The 9,955-nt window shown below is 57.5% G+C and overlaps 1 protein-coding gene across 1 annotated transcript in view; it reads left to right on the forward strand.

Moving 5' to 3' along the window:
• Window positions 1-2,161: 2,161 nt before the first annotated feature.
• Window positions 2,162-9,955, forward strand: part of Chst3 (carbohydrate sulfotransferase 3) — a 36,735-nt gene continuing 28,941 nt past the window's right edge. Inside the window, exon 1 of the mRNA XM_004623984.2 lies at window positions 2,162-2,403. The gene's annotated coding sequence lies outside the window, so the exon portion shown is untranslated. The remainder of the gene's footprint in view (window positions 2,404-9,955) is intronic.

Here is a 9,955-nt window from a genome sequence, read left to right on the forward strand (position 1 = left end):
AAGCCAGAAAGGAGGGGCTGGGGAGATAAGTCAGCAGTCTAAGTGCCTGCCTGGCAAGCATAACAATTCAAGTTTGATCCTCAGCACTAAGCCAGCCGCGGAAACAAGCAAGGTGACGCATGCCTGTAATCCCAGTAGCACAGGGGAGGCTGAGAGAGAAAAATCACCTGAGTCCAAGCTGCATAGCGAGATCCTGTATCTAATTAATCAATTAATTTTAAAAAAAGAAAAGCCAGAGAAGATTCCAACAAGACAGAAGTCTCCATCTTTCATCACCTAGACTCAGATTGGCAGCTTGTCACCAAAATCTGCTCCTATCTGTCTATTCGGTTTCTTCTCATCTGGACCTGTTTCTCAGCCTGCTTTTGTCTCTCTGTCTCTGGCGATTTAAAAATCACAGACTGGCTGTCCTGCAAGTGTTCCTCAGCTTGAACTCATCCTCTGTTTCCCACCACCAGGCTTGGGGACAGGTGTTTTGGGGACAGGTGTCTTGGTGCTCCAGGTGGTGACCTCAATATATGTCCCTGGGGCTGTGTCCCATTGCCAGTGGCATCCACGTGGAAGGCTAGGTGCCACGGTGCTCTGCAATTCTGCCTCTGTGCTGCAAAGTTCTTTCCATTTTTCAAACAGTGTTAAGAATATAAGACCCGGGCTGGCCAAATAGCTCAGTGGATTAAAGCACCCGCAAGCAGACGCAGGGTTTGATCCCCAGGCCTGCCATGCTGGTCCCACCCCCGGGACACTCTGAAACAGCCATCGAGACTGGATGTGGTAGCGCCCTGTAATCCCAGCTCTTGGGAGGCTCTAAACAGGAGGATCACTACAAGTCCGATCTAGTATTGAGAACGTGAACACCCTGTAGACCTTTCCCTAAAATAAAAATTAAAAAAAAACAAAAAAAAAAAGAATATAAGACCATTTCTCTTGGCTGAGCAAATATGGCAACAAGTTATGTGTGAAGACTATTTCAGAGCGAAATTTTCCAGGTTCCTGGCTTAGATCTTTACCCTCTGCTTCTGGTTACACAAACGATGCCCTCCCTGGGGCCCTGCACCACCTGCCCTGCTGCCCCAGCCTGGGAAGGCATAACCCCACCTCTGCCCCCTTGACACCTGCAGAACCGCAGCTCTGGGGAAGACCTGGACAGCTGGTTCTCTTTGTTGCAACCTGTCCTCTCCTTTCTGATTTGCAAGCTTTCAGAATGACGGAAGGGGCCAACTACAGAGGTCTAGATTTCCTCTTTTTCTATTTTCTTACTTCTCTTTTACAGGAAATAACTTACTGTGTAAACCCTATACTGCACTATCTTATTAAATGTCAGGATCCCTGTCTTAGGGGCCTGAATTAGCTCAGTATCGTAAGTATAGGAAGTCCCGGGAGGAAAGCCCTGCCAGCTGAGACCAAAGATACTCCGTGGACCTGACAAGTGCGGCGAGGTCGGTTTCTGCTCTGGTTCGGAGCCCTTTACAGCGCTGGCTCTCAGGAGGGACTCTGGCCCAGCTGGCTACTGCCCCATGCTCTCACTTGCCAGGCAGCCTCTAACCCTAACAGCCCCTAGCCAGCTGTCCTTCAGGGTGTGAAGAGTACGTCAAGTAGTTGGGACTCCAGTGCCCGTGTCCCCCTTTCGGGGAGACCTGACCTGGCCGCCAGCACTGGGTGGGTAGGCGACCTGTGGCCGCCTAGGGAAGGGTGCCGTGGTCCCTGGAAACCTGGGGAACCATTTTTCAGCTCCCCTACCCCAGGAGGGAGGGAAGGTCCTCCCCAGGGAGGGGTGGCGCCCGGGACATGGGGACCTTCTGGAGGACTCTGCGCACAGCTTCTCCCCGCAGCCCCACAACCGGGCTGGGATCCTTTCAGCCCCCCAGGAGGAACGCGGATCGGGAACAAAGACCCACAGAGGCTCCCGGAGGCTCCCCGGGAGCGCGGCCCCGGGGGCGGGGCGGGCCCTCTCCCCCTCGCTCCTCCCCTCAGTCCCCAAGTCTGGGTTGCTTGCGGCTCGGGCAACGCCAACTTCGCCGAGGGCGCCCAAGTTGCCGAGCGTGCATGGGTGGAAGCTGGGTGGGGTGAAGTGGGAGGAGGAGGAGCAGGAGAAGGGGGGCTCCCGGGCGCCTTGGACGCGGTTCAGGAATCCGCCGTCCCGCGGGCCGCTATCCGGCTCGGCCACCGCGGGGAGGGCGCAGGCGAGCACCGATCACCGAGCCGCGCAGGACGCCGTCCTCCTGGCGCCGCTTCCTCGGCGCGGGGACCCGCAGCCGCGCCGCCCCCTCCGCCCTCCTCCCCCGCGCCGCCCGGGGAGCGCGCGCAGCCCGGCGCGGAGCCCGAGTCGCGAGCGGATGCGGCCCGCTCTGGACGCCGGCGGGGGAGAGCGGATCCACCCGGGTCGGAGAAGGCTCGGCGGTCGGGGTAAGTGGGGCGCCGGGTCCTGGAACCTCGTCCTAGATGAGGGGAGGCGGCCCTGAAGCGTCCTGGCGAGCGCGCCAAACTTCAGAAGAGAAGGATAGGAGGCTTGGAGAAGGACTTCCAGACTTAGGGAAAACCCCGCGCTGTACCCTCATGCTAGGGGACCCCGATTTCCATCCGCCAGGCACACGCATCTCCTCGTGGAGCCACAGTCGCCGCGCGTGCTGGGCGCGGAGCTTCGCGTGCGCCGCCCCTACCTCGCGCCTGCCGCCCACCCAAATGCATGCTCGTGGGAGCGCAGGGTTGGGGCGTTGAAATCAGGCTCGTCTTCGGGCCTCTCAGTTAATATACTGTCTTTGTCTGCGGCCCCCGCAGCCCTCCGGTAAGACGAACCGCTCTCTCCTCGAATGCCCGGGGCAGGGGCCAGGCCGCCTGGGCTTTAGAGAGTGACGGCTCGGGGCCGAGGAGTGGGGAGGAGAAGCCAGACGTTGCAGCTGGTCCCGGGTGTTCAGCGGGAGGATTTGGGGTGGAAACTCAGGGTGTCTGTCTGGGCGATGTGTCTGGGTGTGTGCAGCCCTTCCGGAGGCGAGGCAGGCGACAGGAGAGAGTGATTCATAAGCTCGGGGCCGTGTGCTAGGCGCCGGAGCCGCCTGGAAAAGGCAGCGGGCCGGCGCTGTGCAGGACCGGCTGGCCGTGGTGACAGGGCCTTGTGAGGCAGAGACCCTTCCCCTAGCAAACGGGCTTCCTCCCCGGGATTCCATCCTGGGTGCAGAGCTATGGAGAGGAGGAAGGATCCAGGACTCCACAGTTGGGGAGAAACTAGGGGTGTCAGGAACACCTTCATAGCCCTTGTGTTTGATTTCCAAGGGCGAGGGTGTTCCATGATTTTCCTGGGCCCAGTGCAGTGCCTGGCACAGGGAGTACTGGGTGAGGAGTTAAAGGCTGTGCGCGGGCCTCCGGTGGTAGGAACTGGTCTTTGGAAGAGGAAGGGTCCCTGAGTTCCTCCAGGGAGCCCCACCTTCTCTGTTTGGGGCTACAGGCAAAGTTTCTTTCATCAGCTGTGCTGGGGATGAAGGGTGCTGTTTGGCAGATGCGGGTCTGAGCACGGCTGCATCTGAAGGGGAGTTATTCCATCCAGCTCGCTTCCTGGCTTTCGGGGGCTTGGGTGGGTGGGAAGGGCAGAGAGACCTCAGGCTGCTGGAGTTGGGGGCAGCTGCTGTTCTTCCTAGGAGCTGTGTTCCCCAGCAAGGGCCTGGCTCAGGGCTGGTGGCAGGTGGGAGGGGCCGCTGCTGTGCCCTCACTGGCTTATCACATGGGCTCTCCATGAACTCTCCTCTGCCAGCTGGCATGTGTCGCCCTGAGGACCAGAGACTTCCCCAGCTCCTGGAACTCAGACTGCCAGTATGTTTAGGACTGAGAATGCAGAACTATGGGGGCAGCATGGGCTGCCAGAAGGACACGTGTCTCTCCCTGCTCCTGTGCCCCTTGCAGCCCCGAGGAGGTACAGGGTGCATTCCCGCCTCTACACCCTGGAACAAGCAAAGCACATGGACTGTGCCGAGGACTGCGGGCCTAGATGAGAGTGAGGTGATCTGGGCTTCGCCACCCCCGGTTTTGTTTTATTTTGTTTATAAAGACATCATCTCACTAGGTGGGGCCAGGCTGGCCTCGAACTCATGGTGATCCTCCTGCCTCAGCCTCTTGAGTGCTGCATGTACATGTGTGCACCACCACACTTGCCTCACGACCCCCGAATTTGGTTGGAACTAGGGAACCGGGTCTTTGCTCCTCCTCTGTGCCTTCTGGGAATCAGGAGCACCACAGACATGATCTCATGAAGCCATTTCTGTGCATCCCTGTGAGTTTACGGTCTCCTCTCCCTTCCACAGATGAGGAGGCTGAAGTTCAGAGACGTTAAGTACTTTTTTCAAAGGCACACAGCTGATGAGAGACACAGTCAGATTTGAACGGGGAGTGTCAGACTCCAGAAGCTCGATGTATCCATGATGTTCAGAAGGCAACACGGGTGCTGCCCACCAACATGGTCCTGCTGCTTCCAGCCCGGCCCTGTTTTTCCACGCACCCTGCCCAGCCTGGCTCCCACTGAGGGCCGTGAGAAGCACAGGCTGGGTGGCACCAGTGCCTGAGTGTCTGTGTGAAACTGTGGCCAGGGGACAATGGGGGCTTGGGAATGCCTGGGGGACATGGTGAGAGGTGACTCTCGCTGCTCATCTGCAAAGGCATCAGACCCTACCTGCGGGGAAGAACTGCCAGCTCTCCGTCCTGATTGGGCTGCTGCCTTCTTTTTTCAGTAGAGTGAGTTACGTGGGACACTAGCACTCCCTCACCCTGCGGTCTCACCAACCGGGTGAGTCCAAGGGACTGTGTGCCATCTGTCCTTCCACCCTGCCCTGTGTCCTGGAGAGCTGGGCCTCAGAAGGCAGCAGGCAGAGCCAGGGAGGCCAGGGAAGCCAGGGAAGAAGAGAGCCACACGGCTTGGCTGGCCTTCCTAGCCTGCAGAGGCATAGCAGGCATCTGTCCCTGCTGTACTTACTCGTGAGGAGATGAGGCTAGAGAGGGGCAGTGCATGGCCTGGGTTGGACTCCAGGGTACCCATGCTGCCTCAGGACATCCTGCAGGTTCCCAGGCTCGGCTTCCAGTCTGGTGGGGGGGGGTGTGCCCTGACCGCAAGGCCTGAGTGGGGTCATCCCTGTTGGGGCAGGGTCCTCACTACCTGCCCAGTTCAGTTCATCCACCACAGGGCCTCTGATGTAGGCGTCAATAGTGAAAAAAGTAGCACATGTCAGTCATCCGATCTTTGGGCCACTGAGGCAGGAGGATCTCAAACCTGAGCCCTGGTAATGCCTAGCACGCCTGCTGGGCAGTCAGTGCCAGAGAGCGCACACCTGTGGGCACCCTGGCCAGGAGGCGGGAACAACAGCAGGATTTGTCTCCTCTGTTCTCTGCATAGGAAACGGCCTGGCCCTTCCCTAGATGTGTGGATCCTGCAGCCGGGCGTGGAGTAGCCATGGCAGTCCAGACAGTCCTTCTGCCTTCTGTCTCTGTCGCCCTGAATCTGGCCAGTCGCTCCTGGTCCCCTGCCTGGTGCAGGGAGGGGCAGGCGTGAGCCCTGAGCCACGGTACCTTCACAGCTGCAGCCTCGCTATCCCTCCTCCCCTGCTCTCCTCACCTCACAAAGATGGCTATGTGCGGAGGGACTCTGGTTCTCCCTGAACCTGGGAATTTATCACCCAGGCTGGGAAGACTCTATGGAAAGGATTGGGAGGAAAAGTGTGGAAAGTCAACATGCCAGACCCAGCTTAGCCCCCCTGAAGGCTGCAAATAAACAACCTCAGGGCCAACCTCAGCCTGATTTGTCCTCCCTGCCACCCTTGGCTCCTCCTCCTCAACAGTGGCAGCCTCAAAAGTCAGGGCACCCCCGCTTCCTGCCAGTCCTGCTGCAGAGCTGGTAGCTGCACGAGGGCGGATGGACGTGCAAAAGGAAAGTGCACTGGGGCAGGGACCTGGTAAGTCCTGACCACCTAGCTCCAGGAGAGCAGGTTGCTGGGCAAGCTTGGCTTTGTGGAGGATCTGGGGTTCGGCTACAGGTTTACAGACGACATCACTTTAGGCAGATGGAGCGAGGGGGATTTTCTGGGCCTTTCTCTGTCTCTCACCTGCAAAGAAGCCCTCAAGACCCACATACGTACTTCCTCTGTGGGCTTCCTGTGCTAGTGACGGGGCCGAGTTGCCTTACTGTTGGTGGCAGCCCTGTCAGCTCAGGCGGGGTGCTGGCCATGTGCGGTCACACAATGTGGGTTCATGGACCTGGGAGCGATTCTGTGTCTGAGATGAGAGGCAAAGCCCCCCGACATCTAATGATGGCAGCTTAGTTGGAGGTAAACTCCCTCCAGTAGGCAGTGAGGATTGGGAGAGGGAGCTGTGGCTGAGGCCACTGTGTGTCCCTGCCCAGGTGGCCTTGCCAACGTGGAGTCCCCTGGGAGCTGCAAGAGGGCTCTGCCCACGGGCTCCAGGGACACCACGTCACCTTCTGTGAGGTCAGGGTGACAGAACCAAGTATGGAGGAGCATGGGGAGGGGGCTGCTCAGACCGGTGCCCACAGACCAGGGCAGGGATCATGCACTCGGCTGGGGCCCCGCAGACAAGTAGTTCAAGTCAACAGCCGGGCTTATTGATATACACTGAAGCTTTATGGGTGTAAATGTTTGCACACACACACACACACACACACGCACACACACACACGCACACACACACACACAGATCCACAAACACAAAAGACACACTCAGAAGCAAATTATGCAGTGGATGTGAATATAAGTTCAAAAGCTAGGGCCAGGGAGATAGCTTGGCAGTCTAAGCACCTGCCTGGCAAGTGCCTGGTCCTGAGTTTGATGTCTGGTACCACATGCTGTGGTGGCTCCAGAATTCAGGGCGTGCTGTGCTACCCCCAAACTGGGAGTGGTGATGCACGCCTATAATCCCAGTGCTGGGGAGGCTGAGACAGGAGGATCAGCTCGAGTCCAAGCTGCACAGGGGAGACCCTCTACCAAATACAGAGATAAATAAGTAAATAATTTTTTTCAAAGTTCAAAAGCTAGAATGCAGAGGCTGGGGAGAGAGCTCAGTGGAATATGTGCTTGCCTGGAAAATGCAAGGTCCTGAGTTCAACCCCTGGTACCACAAAAAAAATGTACTCTCCTAAATTGAGGGGCTGGAGAGATAGCTTGGGGCTGAGGAGACAGCTCAGTGGCATAAGCACTTGCCTGGCAAGCACAAGGTCCTGAGTTCAATCCCCAGTACTGAAAAAAAAAAAAAACCTAGGATGCTTGAATGCCCGGGATCCTGCTGCGTGTCCTCCGTCCAGTTGCACATTCTCTCAGGGCTGGAGTCTCCCTGTCAATAAGGAGAGAGAGCAACAGTGATCTAGCAGGTTTGATAGTTGTGAGTTAAATGTGTGAGGAGCGTGGGCATGACAGCGGGCTGTGTGCCTTGCTCGAGCCTTCCACATACGTACCTGCTCTGCCCCAGCGACTTGCAGGCTTAGCAAAGGGGATCAGCACCCTGCACATATTCCGCAGGCTGTGTGGCAGCCCTACTGCCAGACTTTAACTGGAATTTACTAGAAAGACAATCTGCCAGACGTGTTGTTCTTCTCCTATGATCCTCACACTAGGGAGGCTGAGGCAGGAGAATCCGTTGAGTCTGAGACCAGCCTGGGCTACATCGTGAGTGCAGTGTCATGTATCTGTTACCCTTCTTATTCCCTCTCCCTCCCTCCATGTCACGGTCCTCTTCCCGTGTGCAAAAGATCCATCTCCCTGCTTTCTATGACTGCATCTACCTTTTATTTTGCTCTTTAAATTATTTAAACGTTGGGTTCCTCATACCAAGGAAAGCATGTGATAGTTAAGCTTGCGAGTCTGATTTACTTTGCTTATTATGGGCTCAAGGTGGGCATCCTGGGTGGGCACTACCCTATCCCTGGGCTTGAGGTGCATCCCTTTGCCATCCATGACTCAGGCTATCCTTCTTTCAGGCAGAGTAGTACTCAACTCTGTAAAGATGGCATTTTACTTATCCATTCGTCTGCTGCTGGACACAGGCTGCAGGAAGCACGTTGTTCTAAGGCAGTGTGGATCCTGACTCCCCAGGGTTCACAGTCACTTCTTCAGCAGTGGGGGTCCTACACAGTTGTTCTGGGGCACCCAGATGTCTGCTGGGGAGCCCTCCAGACTGCCAAGGAGAGTTAGGGTTCACAGGACACACACGTTGGGTGCCACCGCCGCCGCAGGCTGCAGGGCTCACCACTCTCAGCCCCGCCGGGGCACAGCCCCACCTCCCCGGCCTTCCCTCTGCAGCTGCCTGGCCATCTGGGACTCGGAAGTCCTGAGCCAAAGAAGTGCTATCTACAGAAATGTTTTCAAAACAAACCCGGCCACCTCCTGGCTGTGAGTGCACTGATTTTCAGCAAGAAATTTCACAACTCCAACCACATGGGGGAGGCTGCATGCCCAGTTCCCCTCTGGCAGCAGAGAGCTCGGCAGCAGCATCTGCCCTGCAGGTCTGGATGGCCGCTTGTGTCTGAAGGTGCCCCAGGTCAGAACCTCAGCGTGTGTGAGTCAGGGGGAAGCTGTCCTCTGCAGAGAGAAACAGCTCGAGGCCTGTTTCATCTGCGATGCTAGTTCTCCTTTTGCAATCATCCTCTTTTTTTTTCTTTAAAGTAGAGTCTTGCCACTTGATGGCCGGGTGATCCTCCTGCCTCAGCCTCACGAGTGCTGGGTTTACAGACCTGCACCACCATACACCCCACACTCAGCACTACAGCTCGGAGGCTGACAGGTTTCCAGCTGCTGGGCTGTGCTGTCCTTCCTCTTTCCCCTGACTCCAGTGTCCCCAAAATCCCTGGGGGTGACCTCCTCATAACTGTCCTGGCCTCCCCTGCCTTTGGTCCCTACTAGGTGGTGAGCTATGGGAGCCGTCTGCCAGGGTCACAGCAACCAGCTGTAAACAGAGGGGTGGGACCCTCGGAGGCTGCTGGCCAGATGGTGGGACAGGGACAGTGCCTGCCCAGCATGCGCCTGCCAGGGCTGGCCCATGCCTGGGGAGGGTGAGGGAGCTGTGGGGAGGCTCAGGGGCTACAAGGTGTTGTTCACCTGCTGGGCACTGCTGTGGGCCCGTACCCCTGTGGGAGCCCCGGTGCTGCTGCAATATGGGGCTGGTGACCCCACGCTCTGGCTCTGTGTGTTCCCGGTCCTGTTCCCCCATGAACTCTGGTGCAGCCTCTGCGGGGGCCTCAGGCAGGTGTGGGAATTAGTACCCACTGCCCCTTGCTGGGGAGGGGACAAGCCCAGGTCCCACTCCAGCCCCCACCTTGGGTCTTTGGAGCCCAGGGAATGGCAGGAGACACTTCCTGCCAGGGAGGAGAGCGTACCTGGGCACCCAGAAGCCGCAGAGTTGGGCCTCAGTGAGGCTGTGGGGCTACTTGATCTGGGTAGCAGGTTGGTGAGGAATCCAGCAGGGCTGCCTGGGGGATTGTGGAATGCATGCAGAAGGGCAAGCGCAGAAAGAGGATGGAGTCCGTGTGCATCTGTGGCCGGTCTCCGGAGCCAGGCTGCCTGCATGAGGAACCCTGCTCCCCTGTGTTGGCTGTTTGATCATGGCAGGGCTACCCAACCTCTCTGTGCCTCTATTTTCTTGCTAATTGTACTAACATGCTTGTATATACAAGTCCTTAGGGCCGCAGAGATAGCTCAGTGGTCTAAGTGCCGGCCTAGACAAGCACAGGACTCAGGTTCCCTGGTACTGTCTGCCATGCCAGCCCCACCCCAGGCCAGCCACCAAGACCAGGGACGTGGTGGCACATGCCTTTAATCTGAGTGCTGGGGAGGCTGAAACAGGAGGATCACTACAAGTCTGAGCTGCGTAGTGAGACCCTGGACCAAATACATAAAATTAAAAAACAAAACAAAACAAGTCCTTAGTGCAGTCAGTGCCTGGCTTAGGGCACCAAGAATGGCGAGCTGTTTCCTGT

The sequence above is a fragment of the Octodon degus genome, unplaced genomic scaffold (assembly GCF_000260255.1).
Source record: "Octodon degus isolate 3935 unplaced genomic scaffold, OctDeg1.0 scaffold00005, whole genome shotgun sequence".
NCBI classification, from domain to species: Eukaryota; Metazoa; Chordata; class Mammalia; order Rodentia; family Octodontidae; genus Octodon; species Octodon degus.